The sequence below is a fragment of the Lathyrus oleraceus genome, chromosome 5 (genome assembly GCF_024323335.1).
Source record: "Lathyrus oleraceus cultivar Zhongwan6 chromosome 5, CAAS_Psat_ZW6_1.0, whole genome shotgun sequence".
Classification (NCBI taxonomy): domain Eukaryota; kingdom Viridiplantae; phylum Streptophyta; class Magnoliopsida; order Fabales; family Fabaceae; genus Lathyrus; species Lathyrus oleraceus.
Genome location: NC_066583.1, coordinates 24073341 through 24083517, shown reverse-complemented (window position 1 = coordinate 24083517; position 10177 = coordinate 24073341). Strand labels below are relative to the sequence as shown.

General features: G+C 36.9%; 2 long non-coding RNA genes across 3 annotated transcripts; both read right to left on the bottom strand.

Annotated features, from left to right (window-relative positions):
• Positions 1-2604: 2604 nt before the first annotated feature.
• Positions 2605-6228, bottom strand: LOC127085282 (uncharacterized). Of its 2 annotated transcripts, XR_007789066.1 has the most exons (4): positions 4214-6228; positions 3482-4109; positions 3006-3198; positions 2605-2891 (listed from the first exon to the last, which is right to left on the bottom strand). It is a non-coding gene; the product is annotated as an uncharacterized LOC127085282 (long non-coding RNA). The 2 variants fall into 2 exon arrangements; XR_007789065.1 differs by having other exon boundaries at positions 3482-6228.
• Positions 6229-8210: 1982 nt separating this feature from the next.
• LOC127087667 (uncharacterized) lies at positions 8211-9722 on the bottom strand. Its single transcript, XR_007789993.1, has 2 exons — positions 9149-9722; positions 8211-8500 (listed from the first exon to the last, which is right to left on the bottom strand). It is a non-coding gene; the product is annotated as an uncharacterized LOC127087667 (long non-coding RNA).
• Between the last annotated feature and the right edge of the window lie 455 nt (positions 9723-10177).

The following is a 10177-nucleotide window of genomic DNA, read 5'->3' as shown; positions in this document are numbered from 1 at the left end:
CTGGTCAGAGCAGTGACATGTTTAGCAGATTCTCCTTCAGATTCACTCTCAGAATCTCCTTCGGACCATGTGACAGATAGCCCTTTCTTTTGCATCTTGAGAAAGGTAGGGCATTCAGCTTTAATATGACCATAACCTTCACATCCATGGCACTGGATTCCCTTGCCTTGAGTGACCTTTTCTTCATATTTTGACTTTCTACTGATGTCATATGAAGAGTTCTTGACATTAGGTCTACCCTGTTGATCAACCTTCTTTATGAACTTGTTGAACTGTCTTCCAAGCATGGTTATGGCTTCTGAAATGCTTTCATTTCCTCTAATGTTTCCTACTTCTGAATTCTCTTCAGTATTTGACACAAAAACTATGCTTTTGTTCTTCTTTTCAGCATCCTCACATAAGCCCATTTCAAAGGTTTGGAGTGAACCAATAAGCTCATCAACCTTCATATTGCTGATATCTTGAGCCTCTTCTGTGGTTGTGACCATCATGGCAAATCTCTTTGGCAATGATCTGAGAATCTTCCTTACAAGTTTCTCTTCAGCCATTTTCTCACCTAAGCCACCAGAAGTGTTGGCGATTTCAAGAATATTCATGTGGAAGTCATGAATAGTCTCATCTTCTTTCATCCTCAGATTTTCAAACTTGGTGGTCAGCATCTGAAGTTTAGACATCCTCACCTTGGAGGTACCTTCATGAGTTATCTTGAGGGTATCCCAGACTTCCTTAGCCAGCTCACAGTGATGCACCAGTCTGAAGATGTTCTTACTTATTCCATTGAACAATGCATTCAAGGCCTTAGAATTTCCAAGGGCTAATGCCTCTTGCTCCCTGTCCCACTCTTTTTCAGGAACTTGCACACTGACTCCATCTTCACCTGTCTTCGTTGGATGTTCCCATCCCTTGTTGACAGCTCTCCAGACTTTGCTATCTAGAGACCTCAAGAAGGCTATCATACGAGGCTTCCAGTTATCATAGTTAGACCCATCCAGCATGGGTGGTCTATTTGAGTATCCTACATCCTTGTCCATTGTACTAGAAAGTAACTTCCCTAGATCTCACCCAGAAATTAACAGGCAGGGTGCCTGCTCTGATGCCAATTGAAATTCTAGTTAACAGACTTTCGATGTCACACGGGATGTTATAACATCCAATTCTGCGCAGACAAGAATTATGCAGAACTTAAAAAATAAGTGCAGTAAATAATCACAAGGAATTGTTTACCCAGTTCGGTCCAACATGACCTACGTCTGGGGGCTACCAAGCCAGGGAGGAAATCCACTATTAGTAGTATTAATTCAGACCTTAAACCAACTGTTTAACCCTATCACTTAATACCTACCCAATGCAATTTCAATCTTACTCTAAGATCAGAGTTCATACTCACTCCCCCTCAATCACCTCAGTGATTACAACCTTTAATTAAGATTAAAGACAATTGTGAAGTCACACTTCAAACAACTCTTGATTGTGCTTAGCAGCTTTAATCAAGATACACAACACTCACGCTTAAAAGCTTCGAGTGACACAACACTTACAACTCAATAAGCACCTTAGTCCAATGCAATCATCTAGGTGATAATTGCTTGGCTCACAAGATACACCTAATACAAGACACACAAAAATACAGCAGTGAAGTTTGATGGACAACTAAAATCTTCACGCCTAAAATCCCCGAGTTCTGAATGAAGGATAACCATCCTTTTATATTGCAGCACTTGGGCCTTGTACTTGTATTTCCTGAAATTAAGGTCACGCAAGTTAACCTAATTTCCACATCTTAGGGTACTAACAAATAGGCTATTTGTTAGGTTCATTAATTGTAGCTTAGTTGTTAGTTTCCTAGATTTTAGCTCAGCTGTTGAATTCCTGAAGAATAGCCTGAGAAAAATGCTGAAATAGAAAAACTAAACAACCTACAATTTAGCATATGCTGTCAGGAATGAATGTCACAACATCCAGTTTGACTTCCACATCATAGACCATATGCTAAGTCTGTTTTTCCTGAAAATAGACTGTACAGAATGCTGTACTGTATAGGACCAATCCGTCCATACTTCAGTATCAGCTTACATTAGTAAATGTCACAATATCCAATTTGACATATACACATAAGGCCTTATGCCATGGTCTGTTGTTCTCCTGAAGAACAGACTGAGATACATACTGAAGTGTAGCAGAAAACCAACCTGCCTATTATTCAGTATATGCTGTCAATGATGAATGTCATAACATCCAGTTTGACATTCAGACAGTAGGCCTTGTGCCAGGTTTGTTATTCCCTTGATAAACAGACTGAAAATAAATACAAAGTTATAGAAAAACACCAACTATTTTATTTCTCAATATCTGCTGACAGGGATGAATGTCATAACATCTAGTTTGACATTCAGTAAGTCCTGTATTAGCTAAACCTGCAGCATACTACTCAAGTATGTCATGACATCAGTCAAGACATCAGAGTACAGTTAAATGATCTAACACACAATGCAGTCAAACAAACATCTCCACAGCATGTCATGACATCAGTCAAGACATTAGAATCCAGCTAGTGTTTTACCATAAAATGCAGCCAATCAAACATCTACACACAACATCGTATGGTTTGGGATGATTAGCTTGAAATTACATTAACTAGATTACAAGTTCTGGATTTACAAACGTACTTGCTTCAAAAATCATTCAAAGAAGCATCATACGGTCGATTATATGCAATCCTAGGTTCTAAATTACGTTACAGCCAAGCCAAACGAAAGGAATAAACTTCAAGATTAAACTACATATCACTTTGCCATGACACTTTCCCAGGCCTTTCCCTGCATTTGCCTCTCCAGACCATTACAAAGTTACACCAAGAAACTGCAGGGTACCCTCTAGCATCATGCCATAACCTGCAAATCCAAGAACCAGCAGCGTCATACCGTCAGCATGAACAAGAGTACACGTGCACCAAGATAAATACAAATTAATACATTAGTGATTTCTATTACTCTAAATATTATCACCATCAATTATGAGTGTAGAATCTGCAACAAAAGTGGCATTTGTCAAGCCATAATCTGCTGCAGACCCAATCCAAACATGTGTAACACACATGAGCTAACTCTATTGCCAGGGTAAATACAACCTTGCTAATCACTTTGAAAACGTAATGCATAAGCCATGTTGAACCATCAACGAAACACCAATTAGAGCAAGCTGCAAATAGTCCATACCTGTTAAAAAACCATAAGCAAAGCAATTAACATAGTATGAGTAGAGTACAAACACATGAAGAGCAAGTCACTTTTTTCTAGGGATTTCGTGCACGAACTCATATGGTTTCAGTTATTAATTTGAACTCACATTAATTGAACAATGAGGTTTAGATCCAAACGTAATTGCTTCAAAGGCCATTAATGAAAGAACCTCACACAGTTGGTGATAACAATTCTAAGACCTAAATTACGGCACAATCTAAACAAAATGAAAGAGAGTAAACCTCATCCCCAAGTCGCCCTAAAAGGATACCTCGTTTGGATGTCATCTACGTTTGATTCTCAGGATACACCAAAGTGTTTCAAACCTGCAAATTGAAATTAGAGAACAATCAACAGTTCCTAATGGATTTCGTAAAACAACACTATTGGCACAAACCAAATCAAAACATTTACATTTCAAAACCCCACATTAGTAAAAAACCAGAAAACCACAAAGCTAGTCTTTTGAGTCGAGGAAAATACAAATTACATGCCATTTAAAGCTCAATTTTCATGACAGTAAAAATGGAAATCCTTACCACAACGAGTATATGTTTTACTGCTGTAAAGGTTCAATAGATGTTACCACAAAACGATGCGTCTTACCACCTTCATTGTTTAGGGGACCACACCAAAATCTGGAGATGATTTTATTCTAACAGAATGATCCGTTGCATTTGGCCAACTCACAAATTTTGTACACAATTCCAAAATCACATATCTCCTCTATAAATAAGTAGGTTCCAATCATTGAGAAGGATATATCGTTACCGTGCCGAAATCCCACCTCAACCTGTACCTAAAAGCTCAAAACACCAAAGGGGTACTCAGAGTTTATCATCAGAACTTTGAGTAATCCGAGCTAAGACCCTGACAGAATCACATCAAGCACAAAAGTAAGAAGAAGAAGACATCGAAAGATAGGCAAAATAAACGAAAGAAAAGCTCACGCTCAGAGTCGAAAAAGCACTTACTCGAGGTAAAGAATAGTTTACGGCGTCTCGCCGGAGTCACGAAGCTCTGGCGGGATCTTTTGCCTCTTTCTCCAAACTTTTCAAGGTGTCGAAACTCCATGTGTTAGCCTCTTGCATGTTTGATTTGATGATTGTTTATTTATGCATGACCGTTTGTATTAGAACTAGACTATTGTAGATCTGAAGATAATCTTGCTGCGACCCGTGAAATTCGATATTAGATCTGTTTTTTTTTGTTCGATTTTGCTTGTGCTTTTTGTTTGGGTGTGATATTTTCCTCTTTGTTGAAACTAAGAACCAGTGTTAACGAAGAGAGAGGGGAGTCGTCGTTCGGTTTTTTTGAGTTGGTGAGGATGAACACCATGAGATGTTCATCCTTGGTTCTATGAGTTGAAGACATTTTCGGTTTCCTCTAGTTATTTAGAAAGGTTTTTAGTTTGATGTTAGAAGAAAGAAGGTGAGCATGTATGCATGACCTTTAGGAGATAGACAAAATGTCCTTGTGTTTATTTTGATGTGATTTTTCTGCCCATTTTGGTTTGATAACTTGTTGCTTGCTTTAGTTGTATTCATAACTTGTTTGAGCTTTGTTTCCCTCTTTCATGACTAGTTTGATTGAGTAGTTGCTATTTGTTAACATGTGATCTTTTGGTGATAGTTTTTGATGTCTTAAAGCATATTTATACTTGAGAATTCACCTTTTATATCTTGCTTGATTGGTGTTCTTTTATCTTCTCTTCCATGACTTGATATGGATTGTTTCAATTTTTCTTCTGTCACTTGATATGGATTGTTATTGCTATTATCTTTCTCCATGACTTTATATGGACTACTAGTACTTTCTTTCCTTCCATAAATTGATATGGATTAATTTATCTTTTCCATGACTTGATATGAATTGCTATTATCTTTTTCCATGACTTAATATGGATTACTATTACTTTATTTTTCTTCCATAACTTGATATGGATTACTTTGTCTTTTGATTCTTTCATTTGTTCTTTCATGACTTGATATGGATTACTTTACCTTTTCTTCCATGACTTGATATGGATTATTTACTTTTCTTCCATGACTTGATATGGGATTGTTAATCTTTTATAGTTTCATCTTTCTTCCATGACTTGATATGGTATTTCTTTCCTTTTCTTCCATGACTTGATATAGGATTGTTCTTCTATTTTTCCATGACTTGATATGGGATTGTTCATCTTTTTTTGTTTCATATTTCTTTCATGACTTGATATGGTAATGTTTATTTATTCTTACATGACTTGATATGGTTTGTCATCTTCTTCTATCTCTTTTCCTTGTGTGAATAACATGTTCCCCATATTATTTCTTTGGTTCATTCTTGGTTAATATTGAACTAAAGTGGACCTTAGGTTTGTTAACCAAGCATAAAAACATTGGGTAGTTCCCTAATCCTTAATCATATGTCAATCTTTTCATGCTAACTTAAGTAGACATTTCCCTTTTATCCTAACTTTAGGACCACTATTGCATGCCAACATTAAGTTCTCTTTAGAATTCCCTTAGATTTTCCATTCTCTTTTGCATTAATTCTAAAACAATTTTTTCTCTTAATCAAAATCCAAAAACATTCTAATACTACTTGAACTCTTTCAACAATAAGAGAGAAGTACTCAAATACCTCCCGCTTTGGGTGGACCACTTGATGTATTCTCTCAACAAAACACTTAACCAATCAAACTTCTTTTGTTGCTTGACTTTTCTTATGAAAATTTTCAATAAGGGTGGTTACCCATAAAAAAATACCAACAAACCAAATTTTTTGAGAAGAACTACGGTGCTCTGATTCTTTCAGGATACGTAGGCATTGGGTTGCAAAGCCTAAGCGAGCGCAATAATAAAAAACTTTCTTTTTATTTGTAAATAATTCAATCTTTCTGCACGCATTACATTTTAGTTTGTAAGATTTAGAATAAACACACCCTTTTGATTAGAACAACAAAAGTGGATCCTGTAGAGTACTACAGACGTGAGGGGTGCTAATACCTTCCCCTCGCGTAATCGACTCCCTAACCCATCTCTTGGTTGCGAGACCATTGTAACACCCCAAAATTTGCCCTCCTCATTCATGCATTCATTTAGCATTTCATATTGCATTTCATCATGTCAATCAGAATTAGATCCAAGAAAATTTATTTTAAAAAAAAACAAAAAAAAAACGAAAAATAAAACGAAAACAAATAAATAAATAAATAAAAATAATAAAAAAAAAATAAATAAAATATAATAGAAAAAACTTGGACTTAGACCTCTCTCATTTGAGCCCACAAAGCCATGAAAATCAGGTTATAAAAGAGGGAGATCAGACAGAAAAAGGAAGAGAAGCAAAATACTCTGAGGTTTCCTTAAAACAAAACCCTTGACAAAACCTGGAGAGAAACCTGACAGAGAACTCAGAGCAACCCCCAGGCAGCTCTGAAAAATTCAATCTGACTCACACACTTTCATCTCAAGCAAACCCTAACATTGCCTTGCAAACCCAGCCGTGCCATTTGATTTCAACCGGTCTCTCCCGTCAGGTTTGCCTCATTCCCATGATTTTATGCTCTTAATTTGGATCATCTGAATGTATGAGGTATGATGGATGAATTTCATTATGTTTTTGCCCACGGGTTTAATTATGCATGAATGGGTGAAACCTATGCCTTGAATGTTTAATCACATGATTTCTGAAATGTATGCCACAGGGTTTGAGGTTTCTGAAACCATACTGTTATCCATGAAAAAAATGCTTATCGTGTTTCACTAACCCTTTTGTTGAGTTTTTGTGAGGGCTCACAGACTCTTGCAGAGAGGGTTTGCATGGTTTTCCCACTTTATTTGTGGGATACCCCCTGAAGGTTCATTCCGATTACCTGTACTGACTCACCTTTCTTTGATGGCATTAGCTTGGGAGATCCCTGGGTTTCTTACTCCTTTAATTGTTGTTACTTCGGATCTTTATCCGTGTGGTACTTTTACCTCTTTTCCGCATTTTATCGCTTTCTTATCTGGAAGACCTCGATAGGAGGCATTTGTTTTCTTTTGTTTATTTACTTATGAGCCCCTTGTTGGCACATTTACTTTATACATGTTTGTTTTGTATGTGTTCGTATCCCTGCAGGTAGCGCGGTTCCTTCGTCAAGGACTGCCTTTTTGCCCTTGAGTTCACCAAACCCTAACCCTTCATTGATTTTTCTTCTCCTAAACACACGTTTACTCCTTCTACTACAGGTGAGTAAGTCTCCAAAGGTCGAGCATCCGGTAGATTGCGTAGTAACGTCGTTCGTCCAAAACCCACTCTATAACCTCGTAGTTAGCCGAACTACGGCTTGCTCTGATTCTCATTCCAGATGAGATACGTAGGCATAAGACGCGATGTCTTAGCGAGCACACATCCCCCCAACCCATAGGTCAGCCGAGCTACGAAGACTCTGATTCTCATATTCAGATGAGATACGTATGCAGTGGATGCGACATCCGCGCGAGTCATTTTCATTTAACCTTTTTTTTTGGTAAACAGCACAAGATAAACTCACACCCTTTAGACAAGAACTACAAAAGTGGATCCCGTAGAGTACTACGGATGCGTAGGGGTGCTAATACCTTCCCTTCGCATAATCGACTCCCGAACCCGAGATTTGGTTGCGAGACCCCGTCTTGTCCTTTCCTTTTTCAGGTTTACTTCGAGCGTTTCCTTTCCCTCCTTTGGGATGAATAACGCACGGTGGCGACTCTTCTGTCATTTTCTTTCGCCGGTTGTTTTTTCGCGCACTGTATTTTTCAGGCTGCGACAACCATTAGATTCATCCTTTTATAGGTTTACTCAGTGTTTCCTTTTCCTCTCTTGGGATAAATAACATTGATAGCGACTTTGTTTTGTGTGTGTGTTTTTCAAGACATGACACCAACCTCATTTCACCATGGAGATCTTGCCCTTGGCAATCACTAAAATACAACTGCAATGAAAAAACAGAACAATTACAAGATGCAATGAAGTTATATTAATTAGAGTATTCCTAGGCAAACATGGAAGAAACCAAAGTCCATCATGCAATGATGATATCAACGACTAAGATGCATAAAGGTAATGCAATCAGAATATCACACAAATGCAATAGTAAAACCATTATTTTGAACAACATCAATTGGATTTGTTTTCAAGGAAGTATTTGAGACGACAATGAAAAAATAAAGTTTACTTCAGCCTTATTGATCTGATCGAAATTCTGAAACACGGGAAAATTAAAAATAATCCTTTGGTCTTTTTCCTCCCTGCAACAATAATCAATAAGTCTTTCTCTGGACATCTTCAGCAAGGAATGAGTAATTGCCATGTTTGAGTATAATGAAAATAAAATGTTTAAGGTGACAAGAAGGATTCAATTTATGTTTGCATTAAAATTTAAGGTTCGACTATATCTAACATGTTACAACAGCAGTAACGCAATGAAATATCAGTAAAAAAACAAATTTCATGGGACCGCCTGAATTTATAGAAAACTTACATACCTCACTACAGACAAATCTCATCAAAAATTTCCCTATTCTACCCCTAAGAGATCCATAATCAGTCCCCACTAAACCTAAGAAGAATTCCCCTCTAACGGAAATGATTCCTCTCATTTTCCAACTCACAATTCATACATGATTTAAGGGCCTCACACCTCATTCTATAAGTAGAGCTTACTTAATCATTGGAAGAGGAGGATACACTAATACCGTTACTCTGCAAAAACATTTTTAAAACCTCACTAAAGCTCTATTTCTCTTCTGAGGTTGTTGAGTTTCACCTTGAAGCTCAATAAACTCGAGCTAAGCCATCACTCACACAAACCTAGTAACACACACTACAAATAACAATAGAAAATCGAGACATATGAGAGATTTGCGAAACAGAGGAAGGAGAAATGGAGGACTCACCATAGACTCTAAGTCAGTAGAACTTGTTGTCTTGTTTTCATTTATTTATTGCTCATTTGATTTGCATATTGTACCATGTAATCTTGCGTAAGTATTGCAAAGGGGGTTCCGATTTTTGTTGCGGGTATGATTAATTTTCGTATGATGTGAAGATATTATTACATGTTTGATGTTTGATTTGTTGTTAGGATTTTGTATGCTTTAATTTGGGTCCGACTAGGTTTAAGATTGGGATTTTATGACTCACTACTTTTGATCTATTTTTGCTGATTGTTTTCATTTAAGGTTTGGGTTTTAGTTTTTGTGAGAAATTGAGGAGAAGAATGTGTCGTTCAGATGAGAGATTATGGAAATGGTTGAAGCTTCAATCTTCATCCACGATTTTACTTTTAAGAAAATGATAAGGACAAAGATGATGTCTTAAAAAAGAGAGAAAATAAAATGATGGGGAAAATGAGAGTATGAAAGGTAAGTGTTCAATTTTTCTTAAAGGGTCACGATTCGATTTTCAATATAATATGTCATTCTTCATTATTTTTTGTTTTTTTAAATGGTATTACTTGATATGTTTTAATATTAGTAATCAATTTTAATGGTGAGTTAGTAGGAGTCATAAGGATGACGTGTGATTCATGTTGATAGTTGTCCCTCTTTTTTGAATTTATAATACAATCAATACCATATATTATTATTAAATGGGTTCTTATTACCAAATGGCACGTTGCCTTAGGAACTGGTGTTTGGTCTGTGATAACACGAAATTATATCATATTTTGGGACTTAATTCAATTAAATTTTATTATTATTTATTTCAGTTCACTTCATTTTATTAGATATTACGCGGTATTTTCTCCCTATTTGTCTCAGGTGGCTTATTTTGAAGCACAAGTAAAAATGGAAGAAAAGGAGGTGCAAAAAGGAGAGAAAATGAACCAAATGTCAAAGCCCAGCCCAAAGCACAAAACGCAGGTGCCGTGCATGTGACGGACGTCACAGAGGGCGTGACGAGCGTCACGCCTTGCACCCTCC